This window comes from Hirundo rustica, chromosome 1 (genome assembly GCF_015227805.2).
Source record: "Hirundo rustica isolate bHirRus1 chromosome 1, bHirRus1.pri.v3, whole genome shotgun sequence".
Classification (NCBI taxonomy): Eukaryota; Metazoa; Chordata; class Aves; order Passeriformes; family Hirundinidae; genus Hirundo; species Hirundo rustica.
In genome coordinates, this window is record NC_053450.1 from 105,697,483 (window position 1) to 105,720,255 (window position 22,773).

At 36.7% G+C, this 22,773-nt stretch overlaps 1 protein-coding gene across 1 annotated transcript in view; it reads left to right on the top strand.

The window, feature by feature from the left end:
- The window catches only part of CNTNAP2 (contactin associated protein 2), a 770,772-nt gene that overhangs the window by 404,793 nt on the left and 343,206 nt on the right, over positions 1-22,773 (top strand). The gene's annotated exons all lie outside the window — the stretch shown is intronic.

The following is a 22,773-nucleotide window of genomic DNA, read 5'->3' on the forward strand; positions in this document are numbered from 1 at the left end:
TCATCACACAGTTAAAAGCTTGTATTGTACTAGCCATTAGCTGTTCTCTTCCAAGACCATGCTAGCCTCTTATTCTTTGAGATGAGATAGGAAGAAATACATGCTGCTTTCGAATGTGAGGCAACATCCATACCTGTAGTGGCAACTGTTACTTTCAAAATCTTTGATTCTTCATTCTATAATAAGTCTTAGCATTCTTCTTGCCTTTTTTGTCTCCTTTTGAACACTGAGCTGTTACCTACAGGAAGTTTTTCAAGACAACTTTCCAAGGGAATAACTGATTTGTTGCCCTTTATTGTGTAGTCATAGAGCTCTGGGGTTTTTTCAGAAGCTTTTTATCACTTGAATAACTTCTCCCACTTACAAAACTAGTTCTTCCATTCTATGCAAATTCTACTTATAATTTTCCAGCAAATCCACTTGACAGCATGTTGAAATTAGTTCTATTGCAGAGAAATAGCAAATCGCTTGTGGGGTTTAATAATAAAGGAGAAGTGGGCCATTCAGGCATAAATCAGAGAAATCAATTAGAGCTAGGACTCATGTAGTTTCAAACTTTGGGAGAACAGTGGTTTAGTCATTGCACTGAGAGTGTGAACTTCACTGATAAGGAAGTTTCCTATGTTCCCAACAGAATTCCACAGTTTTTCCTTCAACACTTCCACTATTTTTTCATATGAAGACATTTTTTGTTTGTTTCTTCCTAAGTTTCATCTCTCAGCTTCTTTATGTGTGTTGAAATCTGGGGAAGTCTGAAATACAGAGACTGTATTTATAAGAGAAGATATAATGGTAATTGTTTTGGATTATTGCTTATTCATTTGGTCATTAAACAGGAGGATGACAGGAAACACAATTGAGAAAACCTGTTAGGCTGAAGAAATGGTCCTGTCTTCAAAATTGGAAGATATTTATTTACATTAGTACCGGCCTCAAAGTTGTGCTGTCAATTTTCAGGTAAGAGGCCAAGGTCCAGCAGATATATGGTAGGAAACAACTTCCAAGTGGCACTCTGAAGATTTGAATGAAAGAGGATAAAATTTATCTAGAGGGAGTGCCATCTGTTGTCCTGGTATTAGCTCCTGCAGTGCCATCCAAATCCATTGGGATCTAATCATTATCCTTCCACCAAAGAAAAAGATAAATCCTTCATTATGAGAGAAATGGGGCATACACGAGAACTATGCTATATTGTCTTCTGGCTAACCAGTTTCCTAAAGTTGGGGCCAAGTGAAGGATTCATGTGTATATACTTAGAGCTTCCCTGCCCAGTTTCACCCCACAGAAAGTCCCTTGCAGGTAGAGGTGGATTTTCACCACATCTGAGTCTATCTCATGATCAACTGTTTGCCTCTTCTTCCTTCAGCACTGCTAAGATGGTACCAAGGCCTGTCAGTTTGGTTTTATTTTTGCTTCTTTAGTCTGTCTGATCTAATCAGCCTCTAGGAGAATATTTGAGGTTATGCCTATGGACAGGGTCTTTAATATGGTACAGATTTAAGATATTCCTGAGAAAGCCCCACCACATAATGGTTTGCCTTACAGTTAAAAAAAAAAAAAAAAATTAAGGAGGCAGTTTCATTTGCCTCACTAAGTAAAGCACTTAGCATGATCTCACTACTTGCTTAGGTAATTACAGGAATAGTCCCTATTCAGCTTCTTACTTCTTTAGAAAGGCTATAAATCAATGCAAAGATAAAAATGTACTGCAGTTACATATGATGGGCACTTAATGCAGAATCCTTTAGTACATTTTTACATTTTTCTAGTTCTGTGTCTCTCAACCTTCCATTTCAATGGCTTATCCTATATCTAGCAAACATTGCAAAGGGATTGTGGTAACTGAAAATGGTCATAATGTGATGTGGTCTTAGGATACTCATCTATCTCTGTTCACTACATTCTGTGTGGTGTGCTCTAAAGTAGGTCTCAATCTTTCTGCAAAGCATAGGGTAGCCAAGTGAGCTCTTTCTTTCTTCACTGAAGAAAGAAAAGACGTGATTTTTTATGTGTGAAGCTATTCTTATTGCTATGCACAAAAAAAATATAGCTCTGCCATACAGTAAGAGATAACTTGGTGAACTAGATTTATATATTGCTATTAAAAAGCTAACCATATCTGTAGTGTACCAAGATGTAAATCTAAAAAAAGGAACGGGAGAGTAAAGGAGGAGGGAGGTGCAGTTGGCAAATAAAAGGTTATTCTGGATCTACTAATTTCTCAAAGGTGAATTTAACCTTTTAGGCTTATACAACAAGGTTGCCCCTTTTAGCTGCAGATTTTTCTATTTAAAACTCTACTGCTGGAATAAAAATTGGGTTATATGTGAATGTTATATACTAGGAACTGAAAAGAAGAGAAAGCTCACCCTTTCAGTTGAAGTCGGGAAGTGTTTGCATCTGGAAAACATCAGGTACCGATATACAGGCTACAGATCTTATTGCAGACTCCACCTGTGATCAGAGTCAGTAAGATGAGCTTGGTGTCACAGCCGTTCATCACTGCTCTGTTCCCCCAAGCCCTCCTTTGCCCTGCCAGTGGCACCATGCCTGTGAGCCTGTTCCAGCATGCTGCCATAGTGAGACGAATGTCAGCTGACCACCTCAAAGTGCTGTGTTGCAGTGGGATGTATGTCTCACACAAGGGAAGAATTGCCCACTGGTTTGTCAGTTAAATGTCAGGACAGAGGAGGCCCTGTTTGAAGAGCAGCATTGGCACACCTCAGACAGCAATGGGAAATGGAGCCATTTTAAATGCTTGCTTTGAACACTTGTACCCAGGACACCTTCTTGGAGAGCCCCACAGCATAAAGCTACTGCAGCAGCAGCACAAGAATGGCCAGTGGGCATCCTATCTTCATCCTAATCTTGTTCATAGTTGTAAGATGGAAATAAAACCCATGCCTATGCATTGCGCTGCAGTCCTAAATGTCATTAGTACAGCATATTTGGGAGTTGAAATGAGATGCTTTGACACCATCTACATTTCACAATTTTGTTACAAGTATTGTGCTGTAGGAAGTTACCAGAAGACGGCAAAAATTAAAATGTATTAGGATATAGGAGTAACAAATTATGACAGCCCAAGAAGAGGTCAGAATGAGGCACTGACATTTCAAAGCATATGCTCACATATTTTGAATGTTTCTAGTGAGTAATAAAACTGAGATACTTATCCCTGCTGGCTGCTAATGATCTTGCTGTATTTTTTCATGAGGATAGCATAATGAAGCTATGTGTCCTAACTCCAGTAACTCTTACCTATCATTCTTATTTCCCCATTTGCATTTCAGTAGTCTGAAGCATTTCTTGTACTTTTAGTTATCTGTAGTTTGCTTTGCAGGTAAAATTAATCATGCATCCTGGGCTGTACTATGCAGTCAAAACATGTGCCTGACAACATATGCTACATCATTTTCATTCAATTAAATCCCACTGAGAGCCTTGGTGTAAACTATGTGACCTCATGTTCCACTGTTGGGTAACCCCAGGATTCTCAAATACTAACTTTTTATTACCCTACCATACTTCTAATCTAGCAGGAATCCTGGCTCACATGAGGTCCACACATTGCAAAAGGCTCACAAATTTTGTTGGCGTGGAAGACCCTCTCCTGAGTGTCTCCCAGGATGTAAAAGTAAAGGAAAAAATTTCCTTTCCAACCTATGAGAAAAATAACTACAGATATTAGTAAGTTTTAAAAATTTTTTTGGAAATAAACAACAAGAGCAATAAAGTACTTGAACAGCAAAAGGAAGATGAGGGAAAATGTGGACCTACTGTTTAATGGGGCAGGAAAATGAGGGGCAAGTAACATGGAACAGGCTGAGGTACTGAACACCTTTTTGCTGTAGTCTTGGCCAGTAAAACTGGGCTTCAGGAGCCTGAGGCTCCTAAGACCAGGGACCAGGAACCAGCAAGACTTACTCTTTGTGGAGGAAGACCAGGTTTAGGAAACACTTCCAACAAGATGGAGATACATGGTCCATGGAGCCTGATTGGTTTTACAAATGCTGAGAGAATAGGCTGATACCTTTGCAAGGCCAGCATCAAGCACCTTTGAAAAGCTGTGGCAACTGGGAGATATTCCAGAAGACTTGAAGATAGCAAATTCCCCTCCTATCTTCAAGAAAAACAAGAAAAACGATCCATGGGAATACAGGCTGGTGAGCCTCATCTCAGTGCCTGGGAAGGAACCATTTCGAAGCACAGGAAGAACACAAGGGTTTTTTGGGGGATAGTCAGCACAGATTTATAAAGAGAAAATGAACCTAAAGCCTCCTACAGGAAGGTGATTGGCTTGGTGCACAAGGGGGTGAGTACACTGGATGTTCTTTATCTTGCCTTCAATAAAGCATTTGATGCTGTCTCCCATGTCATCCTCACAGAACATCTGAAAAAGTGCATTTGGTAAGTGGATAGAGAGGCTGGTTGAAAACCAGTTCAAGGTCTGGGCCCGGTTACTGTGATCAGTGGTACAAAGTCCGGTTGAAGGCAAGTGGCTAGTGAGACTTGATTGATACCCCAGATATCAATAATGAAGCCAATGCTGTATAATATTTTCCATATTGACCTGGATGCTGGAACAAAGTGCACCTTTGCAGATGATACATGAGAAGCTTTGCAGATGATACATGACTGGGAAGAGTGGTTATACATGACATATCAGAGTGTTCTACTAACATCAGGAGGAACATGAGAAGGCTAGAGAAAGAGGCTGGCAGGATCCTCATGAAGTTCAACAAAGATGAATGAAAAGTCCTGAACCCAGAGTAAACAATCCCATGCACCAGTACAAGCTGGAAGCCGACCAGCTGGAAAGCAGGCAGAAAAGACCCTGGTGGTGCTGGTGCATCATCAGCTACCATCAATCGGCAATGTATGTTTGTGGCAAAGTCAGCCAGCAGTGTTCTGGGGTGCATTAGGAAAAACATTGCCAGAAGGATGAGGGATGTGATCCTGCCCCTCTACTCAACCCTAATGAATCCACAACTGGAGTGCTGTGTCCATTTTCAGTTCCCAGTAAAGAACCAGAGAAATAGACATATTGGAGAGAGTCCAGGAAAAGCACCATTAATGTGATTAAGGGACTGGAACATCTCTCCTGTGAGGAGATTCTGAGAGATCTGGGACTTTTCAGCCTGGAGAAAAGAAAGATTGCAGCAGGTGGAAAAAGAAAGTTCTTTAGAATAGGTTTCTCTTTGTCTGTCTTCTAGATCACATATTAACTAATATTTTCTTCTCTTGTGTGACAAACTTCCTTTTCCTACATCACAGATTTTTGATTTAAACCAAATAATACCTAATATTTATTGATGATTTTATGACTTTTTTTCAGAATTCTAGGAAACAAGCTTCTTTTTGAGCTTCTTGTTTTGATTGTTGTTTGTAGCCCACTGGGTCGTATGTATTCTTCTCTCTGTAGGGACTGCCATTGTCTTGTAAACCACACTCAGTTTTGCACAGAAATCAGTAGCATTTTGTCCTCTTCTACTATAATTCAGGGACAGCTTGTTTGTATAGCACTCCTATTTATAATATATATTGCTTAGAAATAATTTATCTTTGTAACTGAGCAATTCACAGTATAATTTCACTGCTCTTGCATAGACCTTTCCCTTGTTTATAACAGTGATTCCTGAGTTACAATCTCTCCAATATAAATAATTCATTAGTTCATAATTTAAATGTGACCTATCTTTGCAAGACTGGTGACTCACTATAAAGATCTTTTTGAGTAGCTTCAAAACTTCAAGCAGATTTTGGTAGCTGATTTATCTCTTCTGATCTGTAACATGTTGTGAAGGTTTAGCATTTATATGTTTGACAGTGCTGTGAGGACCAAAACTGCTAAGAGTCCCTTAGTATGAAAGGAGGTGTCTTACCAGAGAATCAGACTAACCTGGGCTCTACTAGAATATCATGTTCTAAAATCAGGAGCCTAGCATTGTAGTCACAAGATAGGTTTTCTTTGGTGGAAAAGATGATTGATATAGTTAATTTCCACTTCTGTAGTCCCGGTCTTGTTGATTCTTACAGTTTGTGAAGTATCAAGATATAAACCCCATTGTCAAAATAAACATCTAAAAACTTAGAATTAAAGCTATTGCAGGGGCAAAAGACAAGACCTGCACATTTCTTAAACTGTTTGTTTATCAAATAACACAGTAAGGTCATCCTAATTCTCTGCGGTCACTAAATAGGTATTTTTTCTCACAGAGACCATACTGCACAAAGAGACAAGTGAAAGGAAGCTACTACATCCATTGCATCCTGTTGATGCCACTTAAAAGCTCTAAATGAGACAGTGAATCTATGTATCCTATAACAGTTTCTGGTTTGAAGGAAGGAACCTGAATCCATCTTTCCCCCAAACTGACAAGTGTAAAAGAACAGAGGAAGAAAACCAGTGAAAGATGAGATAAATCTAGGGTAAATCCTGACTTTTGGGGAAGATATCTGGACCCTTATATTTTTAGCATAATATAAGTTCAGTAAATCCAGGGCATGTACTTCAGGGCTTTCAAATTACCTGCATACTGGCCCTACAAGCTTTCCTGAAGAACCAAGGAGCATTCTGTGGGCTACATTGCATTTATTCTATATCAAACATTCACACTTCAAGTTTTAGTTATACATCCATTTATGAAATGGAAAGACAAAGAAGGATGTTTTCACATAATGGCATTATTTCCAATTGCATCTTCTTTCTTGTTTATTAGACATGCATGAACTTGGTATTTGTGCAATAACTGTACATATGTGGAATTTTGTCAAGGGCTAAATAATGCAAAATTTCTTCTTATGCATAGTTAAACATATTCTTCAGCATTTGTCTAGAAAAAAATCTCTTTGAATGAACCAAGTAGCACAGTCACAGTGTAACTCTCTATTGAGAGCATATGCAGTAGTATTCCTCCGTAAAAAAAGTACACATCTAGCAATCTTGAATTTTCTCACTTTTTGGATAATTCTCATGCCATTTTTAAAATTCTCAATAAAACATTAATTATTATGCTTTACACACCACCAAGAGCAGTAGAATTATGTTTTCCAAGTTTTCTAGGCTTAGTGGCAATTATAGTTTGACGCTGGTGCCATTAAACACTACTATAGAATACTCTATAAATGAGAACAATTATAACTTGAAGAAACACATTGTATATTTAAAGTATTAAGATGGAAATCACTTTTCATAAATAAACAGCTAAGACTTTAATTAAAAGTATTTCCATTTTTAGGGGAAAAGTCACAAAGTCTTTTAAGTTATTCTAATAAGTTAACTGGGAGTATCACTAATAGTATTCTGAGAATATGAATGTATTGTTTAGCAAGTTTGTGGCATCTGATAGACTGGAAGAAAAAGTCACACAGGCTACCACTTTCACATCTGGTTCACTTTCCATTGCTCCCTATTTTTTGTTTTGAAGTACTAGAGAAATAAATTTATCAAGTTAGTAAATCTTAGTTTACTCTATTTCTGAGCTGAAGCTTTAAATTTCTTATCCATTGGTGCTGGCCTCCATTAAACTAAGACAAATTCTTTTTAACTGGGTTTACATAGCTTGGTCAAATCCCTGATTTCTAAGGTGAAAAGCCATCCACCAAAAATCAGGGTTTATGGAAGTCTAAGAATTAAGTGCAGGCTGTTTTAGCAGATCCTAATTCATCTGATGCTATTTCATAATTTTATGTGGTAAAATGTAAAGGATGGCTGCACCATCTTAGTGTATGCAATTACTTTGTATAGCCTTGATTCCAGTGCTCCACATCTGAGCGTTGGAGAGAAAAAAAATATCCTCCCATGAAACACTGAAATGTACAATTGTTATGAAGAAGAGAATAAGAATTACATTTTTTTTTCAAAGTTGGAGCATTTCCTTTTGCTTTGGACTGTTTTCTGAGTTATCTTTTTAGGTAAAAAATCCCACCCCACCCCCCCCCCCCCCCCCCCCCCCAACTATAAGCAAACATGTTTTCCCTATTTGTCTTTTAAGTTTTTCTTTTCAGACCAGGATGTAGGTCCTTCTTTATCAAAAAAGAGGATCCACAGATGCCTACCAGGGCACCTGTCTCTTCTGACAGTTCCTTACAGGGTGACTGGATTCCATGTGAGGCTTCCAAAGCTTTATTGACTTATTGCTGTTGGACTAATTTACATAAACTCTAGTTTAATTTCTCCAGATCAGATGTGTAAATGCTGATTCATGGAGTTTGCTTTATTTCATGATCCAGAAACTACAGCAGAGCGTTAGTACATGGGCTACAACCTAAGCATTAGCACTGTAAGGCTTACTTGTTCCTTTACTGTAAGGACATAAGTAGATTATACATATTATCTGACATGAGTATAATCTATATATGACACCCTGTAGATACAAACATTCAATAACATTATAAAATTTTGGGTTCAATAAAGGTTTATGATGTTATTCAGGATTCTTTTTTTGACCAGAAATGTTCATAGCAGTGAGAGGTAGAAAGAAGAGATGTGTATCTGAGGGTAAAGCAGACATAAAGTAACATACCAAGTTGGCTGGTATTGTAGATAAAGTGGTGAGAAAAAAGAGTAGTGTCCTTGCCTGTGGTTCCTGACCAGAGGTTACTGCAACTGGGACTTTTTGTTGCAGTTCAGCATATTTATTATTTTATAAGTACAAGTGAGCATAATCATGACTGAACATCTGGGGTACCCCTTCTCTGCATCAACCACTCTTACATCATCTACCAAATGCAGATCTTCCAGAGAAGAGAGAAGAGCTTCAAAGATCTTGATATTGTCATCAATATTCAGTAAGAAAAGATTTGACCAGAGAAAGATATTGCTTCAGCATTTCTTTCCAATCTCTCATATAAAAGGGAGATGAAGCAGTCAGAATTTTGGACATGCTTTCAACATGCAGAAGTTAAGGGACAAGTACTAAATAAAGAAAGCAAAGTTTTAGAATAAAAAAAGTACATCATTGTAGTGGTTTTACATTTGCCAAATTCTGTTTGCTAAATTTAGTGTCGTGGCCTTAGTGTTTATACTCTTTTTTGTGGGAGAAGATCAGGAGAAGCAAAGCAGGCTTAAGCTTAAAAATAAACAAATAGTTTTATTAACACACACTAAAAGAATGAAAAAGAAAAGTTGAAAAAAAAAAACTGAAATAAAACTTGAAAACACTCTTCCCTTAACAAACTGTTAACTTTCTTACAAACAAAGAGAGAGACAACCTGTGATTTTCAGTCAGTTTCACCATTTAAACATAATCTTTCATCACTTGGGGAGAGGGGTCTCTCTCGAGTCCTCTGGAGACACTTGCCACAAGACAAAAACAGTCTTGTGGCTCTCAATGTCACAAATCTGCAACTGCCTGGAGTTTTTTGCAGATTGTGCTGTTCCACCCATTAGCAGCCTTTCCCCAGACTACTCATGGGCCTTTCAGTGTATTTGGGGTACTGTTTAAGAATGTTTTCTCTAGTCCAAAACAAGGATTCTCTTCTTCTATCTCTGAAATTGTCTCTCTCAAAAGAAAGAGAGACCTCCTTTTACCCCCTGGAGCCAAGGGCTTCAAATCGCTTTCTCTCTAAAATCATCTTCATCCCAAAGGCTGAGACCTCCTTTTACCCGAGGAGCAAGGAGGCTTTGAGATTCCCACTTAAATCTCAATCATATCAATCCCCAACTTTGACTAGAACAAACATTAAGATGTTACAAGAAACAGTCCATTTCTCCATAGTTTACCCCAGAGAAGTCCGGTTAAAAAATGTTCATTTCCTCAATCCCTCTTCTAATAATCTTTATCGGTTCTTTCACTCTTTCTCCACTGACTTCATGCGGTGTCTTTTCTATGTCTACTCTGTCTCTTTCTTTTCTCTCTCAGAGAAGGGTTAGGCCTTGGAAGCTTCATGTTGCCAAGAAAGTGGTAAATCTGCCCAGGCCTGCAGTAGCCATGTGATTTCTGCCAGCAGCAGTCTCTCCTATGCTGCACCTCAGATCGATCCAGTTTCCTCCCTCCACTCCTTTCTTCCCTGTCTAGGAATCACTGGAGGAGGCAAGGGGAGGGAGAGCTCTGCCCACCCCTCAGTGACAATCGGGGCAGCCTTGGCCCAACTGGGTCCATGGCTGTTATCAGGGGCCTGGCCAGCGAAGATTTGTCCTTGCTCCAGTGCTCCATGGCTCTGCAGAGGTTTTTTTCAAAGTAGTTGATATAAAGCTGCAACCTCTCCTCCCCCGCCAGGAGCCAATGGAGTCTGGCTAAGCCTCAGTACCAGCTTCCCCCCACAAAAGCTGGGGGGAGCAGCAGGCTCAACTCAGTGTTACCTGTTCGGCTGGCCAGGAAGAAAAAGGGCTGAACTGAACAAATTAGGATTTATATGGGTACTTCCCAAAGTGACATTTAACATTCTCAGTGGTCAAAGCAATATCCCAAACTAGCCTTCTGATAGGTCCCTGTCCTTTTAAAACAATTCCAGGGTCCTGCCATGGAAAAACACTCCACGTTCCTCCCTAACTAAAAACCAAGCTATGCCGACCCATAACAACCATATAGCTGGTATTTTGAAATAGTTAAACAAGGAAAAGATATATTATTTTTGCAGCAGTGGTCATGGTTACATTCTTGTTTTGTACATATAGCACCACATCCCTTTGTGTATAAGGTAAATAGAAGGTATTAGCAGATTTCCATGAATCAGTCAAAATACCTTGAGTTTTAAGAGAATATCAAAAAGAGAGACAATTAGATATTTTTCAGTGCCAGTATACAAGTACAGGTATCTTGACATGATGAGTTGATTATATTGTTTTATGCTTCCCAAAACATTAATTTTATTGGCACTTGAGGTTACAGTAGTTCATCTCTTTCCTGTCCTTGGAGTCTGTGTTGTTTCCTTATTTTCTTGTTTTAAGCAGCTCTCCAATTTCTGTTTTTCAAGTAGTTTGAAATACTTTCCCCAACAGTGATGAGCGCTTGTGATTAAGCACCTTTTTTTGCACTTCTTTTTCTTCTCCCTCACTTTTGTCAGTGACTCTCAGTATCTGCTTTTCGGTTTTCAGTTTAAATTCCTTTCTTAGCATTGATGGAGCCAATGGTGCACCACCGGTTTAGATTGCTCCCATATCAAATCTGCTGAATTTCAGGCTAACTTCTTATTCCCAGTTCAGCTGTCAGTGCAACTGTCAAAGCTGCAGAGATTCTTTCAATAGTTTTCTTGCATACTGCCCCACTCAATGGCTCCCAACCCTTTTTTCCCTCAGGAAAATATTTGGAAGTATACTTTCAAGTTGAAACAGAGGGTTTGAAGGTATTATGACTTGGCTTGGTATAGTCCCATCTACATAGTGTATTTTATATCACATTTAAAAATGAGAAATTATTTCAAGCTAAAAAATACGCTCTTCATTTTGAACACATCAAATTTTATGTTTCAAGAACTTCAACGTGTTTTCCCACATATCTCAAGTTGAGATATTAATCAAATCTGGCCCTTTCCTCTGAAGAATCTGTTTCAAGAAGTGTCAAAGATTTCATGACAAAATGTTTGGAAAGCAAAAACAAAATATTGTGTAGGGATTTTTTTTCTTTATTTTCCTCTCCTATTTAAATAAAAACCTCTAAAAGTATCTACCAGCTTGTCCTTACTCTCCTGGAATACTAAGTGCATGAGCTGTTTCAGATCCAATGCTGGCAGTATGCTAGTATTTATTTCTGTTCTGGCTTATGAGTTGTTTGCTGAATTTCTGGAGTAAAATTTGTAACAGAAATATAAACCCTTGAAAAATCAAAGCTTATAATAAACTGAAATACTGACAGACCCTGAACTATGGTTCCCAAATTGCAGTGCTTGAAATGCAGAAAAAAAGAATCAGGGTCCTCTAAAGTATTCTAAATTATAGTCTACCAATTGTTCTATAGGGCAATCACAAGTCTATTTTGGTAGAATAATAGAACCTCATCAATGAGCTATTTGTAACTAAAATTAGGCATACCAGGGTCATGCCATTATATTTTTTACAGTCAAGTATATGTTGTTAGAACTGCTGTATCCTCAGTTACATTTTCCTTGAAAACAATTTTGCTCTAAACATGAACTGTTTTCTTGAAAGGAGTTCCATTTTCAGAAGGTTGAAATTGTCATCATTCTCAGAAAAAGCATGTGTATATGTTTATGTATATTGAATGTGGGTGTGAGAACAGAAATGCACCGGTGTGCATGCACTCACACCTACTTATTACTTCAACAGGAAGCCTCCTGGCTCCAAAGCAGTTCATTACACAAGTTCAAGGTAATAAATGAATTGTTTATTACTCACAGTACATATCTGTTTTCAGCAAATTTGAAATGAATTGAATAATAGGTTGTGAGTAGAGCACTGTATTAGTATATTTATCACATAGCTATGACCACACTGCAGCAGAGCTGCAAATTCATTGGCGCATCCTTGCTTTTCGTATCTTTAGACTACAACACTCATTAAATTACAATTTATAAAATGTTTTAGGGCTTGTATAAAAGAATAAAATACTGATGTGCACTAAGAACAGAGATAAGAGACAGGGGAATAAGTCAGTTTAACCTATACACTTCATGTTTTATACCTGATATTTTAGCTGAGCATGTTGCTGTTTCTGGTAGATGGCAGAATTGTCAGAATACAGGCGAAAAAAAGCAGATTTTGTCGATTTTAGCGTATGCTCCATGTTAATTTGGAGGAGACGAGGAGACTAGAGCAGTGCAAAAAGATAACTAATTTCTGTGTTCCTGTTTATTGCTATTGTTGTTCATGATGACTGCAATTACAGGGAGGAGGAAATTCCATTGTGATAACATCCTATGCAAATATAAATTAAACCCTTTTTTCTGATCAAAAAAATCTTGAAAGTAGAAAAGATAAGAAATGGGAATAGAGAAGGGGGAAAGGGCTACAAGTAAATATGCACATTACATTGCCTCCAACAATGATGAAATAAAATTTAGCTTTGTGACTCTAAGGGTCAGCTCAGGGAGAGTGTTCCATGTGAAGTAAATAATGTGTGAATGCTGCCTACATCTGATTCATTCATGATTGATCCAAGTCAAATTTAAATTAATGACTCAGAGAACCTAGTCTATATGTCCTTGCCAATATTGAGCAAACTAGGAGTTGGCAAGGATGCTTTGCATGGAAAGCATGCTGACCTCAGCTCTTATACTAGAACGGGATAACTAAAGTTGGCTTATTTTTTCTCTATCAAGAAATAAGAATGATCTGAGTTTCTGTCAGAGGCAGGAGAAATTACTGTCCTTGGCTTATGTGTTCTACTAGGGATTTAATAATGAAACTGTTATTAATGACCAGTTGTCATTAATAAACACCTCAGAAAAAAATTCTCATTTGTTTCCATCTCACATTTGCTTTATTGCATAGATTGTGTGTCTTGCTTTACTGCAAAGACCATATTTTTGTTTTGAAGGGGAAAACCTTCACTGCTCAGACAGAAAGTGATACCTACAATGCTTACAGAACAGACACCTCTGGTTGCATGGGTACTAGAAAAATCCACTGGAATCAACCATTTATAATCTGAATGGTAATGCAAGGTCCAGTTTCTGTCAAGACATTCAGGCTTGTCTTAACTTTACCATTCAAATTGGTATTTGTAAGATAAATGGTTCTTGAGGGAATCTTCCAGGTTTTCTCTATCACAGTGAAGAAGGTGGCCAGATTCCTAACAGTAATGATAGCAAAATAAATATAATAATTTTTAAATGTGGTTTAAATGAATCAAATAAAAATCAAAAGTTTGTTATACCAGGTAAGTAAAAAGACCACTTGCTGTAGTGATTTTTTTTAGGACTAGAACTATTGTTTAGTATTTTTAAACAAAGTCATTAAGGCAATGTGCACTTTGTAAAATGAGGATCACTTTGGTAGTACCAAATCATGTTTTACCTCAAGTTTCCTTTAAACCACAATGCCATAGCAGTTGGGATACTGACTTTCAATATGTTCAACTCAAAATCTACCAGCTACAAATACAACTCCATCTCATCAGGTCGTAACCAGATTAATAAATTAGGAAGTTGAGCCAATATTGTATTTATATCAATAGTAGCTGAAAGCATCTGGTAGCTTCACAATCATCAAGGTGATTAATATGCTCTACATTTGCCAAGCAAGAGATATTTAATGGGTTGTTCTTTCTGCATATGATGAAGCAAAGCTTTTGTCACCCATTTGAAGATCAGCGTGAGATCATTGTTATCCCCAATGAAGAGGCAGGCAATCAAAAGAAGTAATGTAAAATATAAGATGCCCTATGTCGTACACCAAGGAGTGGAGAAGTGTCATAGCCTTTGGTTATGACAGCCCACATTAAGGTTTGATTGACAGAGCAAGAGGCTTTTAATACAAAGTCATCTGTTGGTATGATACTCATCTTTATTACTAAGTAATTCTTTATGTTATGGGAAGAAAAATAAATATTTCTAATTACCAGTTTCTTTATTCCCTAAAATATAAATTTAGGAATAATATCATTTAAAACACAGCTCTATAAATTCTGTATTTGAATGGTAATTCAATGCATGATCAGTTGTGTTTATTAGCAGAGAATATTGTAGTCACTCTTCTATATTATGTAGGCTGTTCACTGGTCCACATGCTCTGATAATTATGATCTTCTAAAAAATAAGAGCAACTTTCTTCAAATGTCTAAGCTGGATTATAAAGTTGACATCATAAAATCTCAGGAGCTGTGTTTAATTAAAGCTGAGAAAAGAAAAAAAATAATTAAGATACCAAAGAATCTATTTTATGGCTTGTTCTCAAGCTCAGCGAGTATGTTCTACTTTACCTCTTTGCAGTAGCAAAAGAGAGGTGATTAGATGAATACAAAACTAATCCAGTCAGATTTTGAACAGGGCAATACTTGGAAGGGTTTAAAAATTTCTTCAGAAACTTAGTAATTAAAACCCATGAGATTCTTCTGGAGAGTCTCAGTGCTTAACTCATATTCTCATATTCCCAAGAGGTCTGAGCTGTGCCAATGTGGCACAGCTAGATTAGTGAATAACTACCACTCCTGCATGTTTGTTCAAATAATAAACTCAAACACACCAGTCCAAAAATAATTTTTATACAGCTTTCATAGACAGCCTTAACCTGGTTAATGACTAGGTAAAGGTCTTCACAAGGTAGTGGAAAAGGCTAAAATCAAGCCCCTAGGAGATAAATAATGTTCCGTCAGTAGCCTTTTGGAAAGAAGCCTTTTGTTTGAACTCATTTAACTGGCTTAAGATAGATGCAAATGTTCTTATTTACACCAGCTGAAGACCTCAGCCTGAGTTTTCTGACTAAAACATTGTGCAGCAGAAGTTGTAACTTTTATCTAGCCTGATTAGTTCATTTTATGAATTTCTGGGTTTATCATCTACCTCTGAAGATTATCACAGCACGCTCTAGTTTGCAGCTCTTGGACTATATGCAGCCTATGGGTCATTTACCCCCACTTTATCCTGATGTTCCCATTCCCTGCCCTGTTCCCCTCCAGAGAAGATAGACAACACCTGAGTAAGCGCTGCCAAATACACCATTTCCTCCTGCTTCAACTCCACGCAGAGCTGGTCTCCCGTGTCATGAAACAATTGGTAGGAACCGACAGAAGAGATTCCAGGGCTGTAAAATTCCCTCTTGTTAATTGCTGCTGTAAAATTATCCTCCCCCGCTTAGCTTCAGCAGAAGGGGCAACAGTTAGAGTTGGACAAAAGTAGTTTTTCAGCCATCAAGATGCAATGTAGAGCCCAGGTTATGCAAAACATACAGGTACAGAAAATTGTCTACAACAAATGCAGACAAATGGCTTGTTCAGCTCCTGCAATAGCTAAAGGGGAATCATCATGATTTAATTCTGAGGAACTAATTTGCGAAGTGCTCTGAAAATTAAGAACAGTAGAAAAGAAAGGAAAATTAGTCTCTACATTGGTGTGCACAAAATAAAAACTGGATAAATCCAAGAGGATCATTTAATCCAAATGAGTTAACTCTGATACTTTATCCATTAAGTTCTCCATTAATCATTCTAATGCAAAGAGTTTAGCATGGAACCTTACAGATCTGAAGATAACACTAAAAAAACTGTTTGACAACCTTTACTGGGAAGTCTGTCATAAAGGAATTTTCTTAGTCAAATGTCACTCTATATTTTAAAATTGAGTTTTTATTTGTAAATCACAGTCTTTAAAAGGGCCAAGTTTTTTTTTTTTTTTTTTTACTCTCATGACAGAACAAGTTTGATAATGTCCGCCGAAGAAGGCTTTGCATTCCTGTCAGTGACAAAGAAAGGATACGTACTTCTTGGTTCAGGTTTATTTAGTTCTGCCAATGTTGATTATATGCATGTGCGCACAATTAGCTTAGAAGTCAGCAGCAAATTGAACTATTTTAGGAATTAATGTGAATCTAAATTAATTTTAGAGTCCCTTCCATCTGCCCCTTGTGTTCCCTTGCATAGGAGTTCCAAATCATGTTGCTGAAAATCTCAAGGTCACTTTAACCACTTGCTACCTTGTAAGAAATAAATAATCTTACAGGTAGATTAGCTGGTTTTAGTTTCATTTAGGATATTCTGAAAAACATGGACTCTCTCTGGAATGTTAAATTTTAATCTAATGTTGGTACATTAGATACAATAGCACTGTGTCCTTAATTGGGTTACTTTATTTTCAGTATGCTTTTACCATGATGAGTGCAATGCCTCCTATTGCATTAGAACAAACATCACTGCAAACAGATACATATGTTTAGAATGTTTTTTGTGGTTTGGTTACTGGTTTACAAAATGTTTTTTAAATAAACAAACAGACCTTCAGTGATTCAAGTTATCAGCTGAAAGCATTTATTGCTCCTACAAATTCTTTTCCTTGTATGTTATTTTATAGGTGTAATCTTTCATGGTCTTCTTGAGCAGTCAGGTAATCCTGAAGAGTAAAAAACTTCTAAATTTTTATAATGTTTTAATAGTCTTTTTGTGGGTGTGAATAAAGGTAGATGGTGACAGAACAACACACTCAAAAGGACAGCAGTATGCATTTTGAAGGATCTTTGCAAAAAAATGGTGATAAAAAATATGGATTTGAAAGATAAGTTTGGAGGTGTTAAAAAGGGCAACTAGTGGGCAAATACTAGAAAACTACTCAAAACAAACTGATTGTTGTTAGTTCTGAGGCGCAGAAATGGACAAAAAGGCAGAACAGAAGCAATTTGGGAGAGAAATGAGAGGTGAGGTGTGAGCAGGAGGAAGATTAGATAGGGATTTGATGATGAGAAGGAAAAGATTGAATTTCATGTTAAGCATAATTCAGCCTGGGTTATTTTCCTTTGCAAAAAGCCTTTAACATTTTGTTCTGCTCAACAGAAATTCTCATATTATCACTGTAGCATTTGAGTTCTTTTCACTACAGTTTCAGGCAGTACATGTCAAATATTTTGTGTGTGTGTGTGTGTGTGTTCCTTCTGACCTCTCAGGTGAAGGAGTAGTTGCACAGGTGAGTGTTTTCTTTTGGTGATTTCTTGGCTTGATTGTTTCAAATGTATATATAAAGAGCATTGGTTTAAGTTGTATCTACACACAAGCTGTATTTTGCACTTATCTTAGCAATAGGAAGTGTGAAAGGGAAGCAGGAAAGAAAAAGGCAGGGAAATTAAGGAAAGGTCTGTGGTTTACAGGAGAGATGTGTGAGGGTTTTAGTGATTCTTTAGTACTGAGGGACTTTATTTAACAGTCTGCATGTGGCCATATGGACGTTTGCTTTTCTGCACAAACCAATTTTTTAGCTTCTTGTTCAAATGATCTCTAAACCTAAAAAATTGGAGTCAAATACTATACACTTTAGACACAATATGTCTAGGCAATCTAGTTAATGTTTTAAACAACCCTGTCCTGAGGGATATGGTCCTCTAAAAAGACTGAAGCAGTTACCTGTTGACTTACAGAGGATAAATAGCATATTTACAACATTAAGAAAACATAATTACATAATGAGAAAAAAGAGATAGAAAGAAATGTTTTCTGTTTCTTATGGAATATGAAACTATCCAGATTAGAAAGGTGTATGGAAGGATCTTTGAGCTCATTCTCCTGCCTTCACGCAGACCCAAACATACTTATATCGTTCCTGATGTATGTTGAGTTGCTTCTGAAAATACTTTCTACCGCTAATGAACCTCATTGCATCTTTGCCCTTCCTCTGTGGACATTTCTAACAGTTTGTAACCTTCCTGTTTCCAAGAACTTTTTGTGCAATTGAAAATCAGTCCTTGCTCATTTCTGCTGAATAGGCTGTGAGGATTTCTCCACGGGGCTGATATCACTCTCTTGCTTATACTAATGTTATGACATACATTTTCTTTGTCTTCTCATTTTTTTCTTTCTGGCTGTCAATAGTATATTGGGCTCATTTAGGATCACTGTATCACATGTGGAGCAAATCAAACATAAAACCACAAAACCGCTCCAAATTAAAAAAAAAAAAAAATCCAACCCAAAACAAACAAACCAAACAAACCACACCAAACAAAACCAACCAACCCACAACAAAAGAATCCCAAATAATTTTTTTAAAAGCTCATTGTTTTGTATTATGAAGTGACAGAGTTAACCTGATGTAATTTCACAAACAGAGAAATCCAGATCACCAGACACCTATTAATCTGCTTTTAGTAGTTTTATTATGTTTTTGAGGAAAATAAGGAGTTATCTGGAAGTAAATGCAAGGCAGACTAGAATGCAGCAGATGTTTATCAACAGTGGATTGTTGAGGATTAACCTGATCTCCTTCTCTGATAAAGCACAGTACTTTTTGTCTCAGACAGGAGAAAAGTAATAGATCTATTTTGCCAGATGTCAATAAAATATTTGATATATTGGAAATTATTAGCCAAACCAGGAAAGATGGGTTTTGAGAGAGGAATTGCAAAGTAAGTTATGAACTGTCAAATGGAATTGCCTCTCGATTTATACTGATGGGCTAACGGTAGGCTGAGAGATGAGATCAGTGCCAGAGAAAATCCTATTTTATGCTTCAACCTTGGCTCACAATTAAGAATATCTTCATGAAACATGCTGATGATCCAGCTTCAGCCGAGAAAAATAACCTGAATGATTTGAATGACACAATGGAAATTATAGTACAGTGCAATGCTGTTGAAAACAGCAGCAAGATTTTCTGTATGCTGTGGAAGCCATTGGTTGGAAGTGATGAAAAGAAGAAGGATGGGAATTTAGTGAAGGTCTTTAACATGCTGAGCAATCTCAGAATAACTTTGAGCCACTATTCTTTGGTTGTCAGAAAAATGCTATATATTAAACAAAATAATTCCAGTAAAGAATTCAGAAAACTTTGATAACTCTGAAATCACACAACACTGACAAGACCTCCTCTAGGACAATCAGCAGAATGCAAGTGCAAACAGGAGCAGAGTTACAATGAAGAACTGTGAAAAATATCTTTTCCAACAGGAGACTTCATCTCATAAAACTGAAGACTAAAAGAAGTTATGATTGCCTCTGCAAAGTATTGAGCTGTAAATCTGAAAAGAAAACAAACACTTTAATAAAAAAAATCAAAGTTTCAAAATAAAATACCAACCCAAACAGCATCTGTAAACTCTCTATGGATAAATTCGGGGGTGGAAATTAAAAGACAGTGTATCATACTTGAATGGATGAAGTTCTAGGCTTGCCTTTCAGAAGGAGCCATAGAGCAAGAAAGTTCTCAAAATGGAGTCTGCAACAATTTGCAAGTTCTTGAAATATAGGTATCCACAATGGGAAGAGACACAATTCAGTGATGAGGAACTTACTAGCAGTTCTGTTTTGTGATGATTTCTAACTTCAGAGCCTTGTTTAGGAGGAAAGTGCTGTTTTGAAGGTTTGTTTTGTTTTATTTTGCTTTTTATATAATGAAGTTTTATTACTAAAAGAGAACTGAATTACTTAGAAACATAGTCTTTTAATATCAATAATCTGCAAGTCGTGCATGCATTGAATTTTTTTAAGGCTTTGAGTGCATAAATTTTGAGTATCTACTAAGTGATGAGCATAACAGATAAACAAAATGATTGTATCTGCTCAAAATACAAATTTCTTAGCAAAATGTTTGTATATTGAAAATTGAAGATTATTCTCATTCTATAGAAAGGAATGTGTTTGAAAAACAATGGAATTTACAGTGATAAATGTTATTCTTTATGATATGGTTTACTGAATTCAAACGGGGGGCGGGGAGGGGGGTGGTGTTGGTAATTGCTACACTCTGGATATCTAGCATTTCCTGTAAACTCTATTACAGTAAGTAAGGTTTGTCTAAAATATGGAAAGATGAGCACCAGATTATGTCACAGAAGTTTGCTAATGGATTTATTAGAAAATAAATCTTAAAATTCCATCTGGTAAAATAACTAACAGAAAACAGGGTGAAGGGAGAACGTCAGGAAATGATCCTGTAATCTGATTAAAACTTCAGTGTGCACTAACATTAAAATATTGTTTACTCCATTTTTTCTAAATGCATCATCTTTAGAACAGCAAAAATCAGATGAGTAAAAAAGAAATTTTGCAAATGCAGATCCAACTATCTACTGGAAGCCATTACACTAATCCAACCATCATAATGGAAGCATAAAATTAACATCAAGGAGTTTGCTGAATATCTCTGTTTTTATGACTTAATACGCTCCATTAAATGATACAGATAAATATCTAGTTTTCATCTTTCTGAAGATTAAGTCATTTACCTCAGTTATATAGTCAGCAATGCAGACTCTTTACTAGTTATGTTGCAATAAAAGTAAGTTATACTGCACTAAAATGTGAAACTAGTTGCGAGCATTACACATGAGAGTTCATATAAAGAGCTGGTAAAATTCACATAGAAAAATGTTTGGTTTGGTCATTGGAAAATTGCTTTTCAAGTAATGTATGTTCAAATGTAAATGAAGAAGAAAATACATAAAAAGAAGTTATTTTGAAAAGCTGGAAAAAATACAAAGCCATATACAGATTTAGGAACTTTTGCAGTTATTTACAGCCTTGAATAAAAGTTACTTTTATGAGATTATTTTTGAAATGTCATTGCTCTTTTCTTTCCCTGCTCTTGTACCCAGGAGCTATGGATTCATGTAAATTGTTAATTGTTTGTGTGTTTAGAAATGTGCTATTAAATGCTCTCGTTTTTCTTCTTCGGTGTTGAGAACACAACTGAATAGCAGTAATCAGCTCTATCTATTCATTTAGCCAGCCACACTTACAAAACTAAATGAATTCCTTTAAACCATGTTGAAGACATAATTTATTGAACTGTGATAATTGCCTCAGGTAGTTTCACTGTATTTTACCATGAAAAGAAGATTTTTAAATGCTTTGTTTCTTGCATTAGAAGATCATTTCTTTAAGAACTATTTTTAGCCACACCAGTATTTTCTAATCTTTCTGGAAAAGGATGTGTAGCCTTGAGTTCTGAAGGCTGATCTAGGACATAAGTCATCTGTATTCTGTATATTTTGAGGTACGTGTACTGGCATGCACAAAACAAAAAATCATTTCTAAATGAGAGTACACAATATTCAATTCTCCAATGCATATTATGACACAAACTATTTTTGGTTGTTGAGCCATGCATGCCAATGCTGTTACCTGGAAACTGAGGAAATAAGAGACTGTAAGCTAATAGAGGAATGGCCCAGATCCTTCCAGTTTCAGTAAGTTTCTGTGTAGTAAAACAAAGATTTCTAGGGTGTTTATGAGAGTATTATTAACTGTCACAGGAATATGATAAACTTTAGATTTATCTCAGAGATAAGAATACTTATTTTTTAATGCATTACTGAAATGATTCTTTTTGTCTAATAGATCTCCTAGTTTTAGTTTTTAATTTCATAATAAAAAAATATAGATTTAGCAAAAAAAACATGAAAGGGAAACTCCTTTGTTTCTTGATCAAAAAGGCAGAGCCTGTACTGACTCTGATTATAGCTAATTTAATAAGAAAAAAACCCCAAAACCTCTTTGAAATGGTATTTCAAAGCCTTTTCAAGGAAAAGACATTTAATAGTTTCAGAGGTGAAAGTAAATGATAATCCCTGTGTTTTACTATATTTGATATAAAAGTACCTGGCCAAACTCAAATCTTTGAAATCACATTTAGATAAAATTTCAAACAATAAATACATGTTCTGCTATAACTTTGGGGTTTTGCTGTTCCACTTTTTCTTTTGCATTCCTTCCACTCTCCGGCAACAGCATAGCTGGAGAAGAAAAGTGGTGTGTGGGAGAAAGGTGCACAACTCTTGCCACAAACCCCTGTGAAGAGAAAAACTTACACTACTTCTATAACAAAGCCTACAGTTAGTTTTAATAATGCAGCTTTATTAATTTCCTTTCATCCTAGCCAGAAGGCAACCTGTCTCCCTTTTATTCCATTGCTGGCAACAGAAAGATGAAGAGCAAGCCAGTGGCATTTTGTTTTTTAACATCCAGTCAGCTGTGGGGCTGGGCTCCTTGAGGCATGACTCCACCTGCACTGCAGGAGGAGGTGTGACTTGAGATGTTCTTCTTGTTTTGAAAGTTGAGTACCAATTTTATGTTACTTGGAACCCTGATTTATGATGATGAGTCTATTCCACCTTTAATGTGCTTTTTTACTGTTTGTGAAAGGGCTTCAGCAAAGGCTTGATTAATCTTTTATGAAATTGTGTGGTCAGATATAAATTGTGTTAATACACCTAAAATAGCAAGGATTAATTACTAG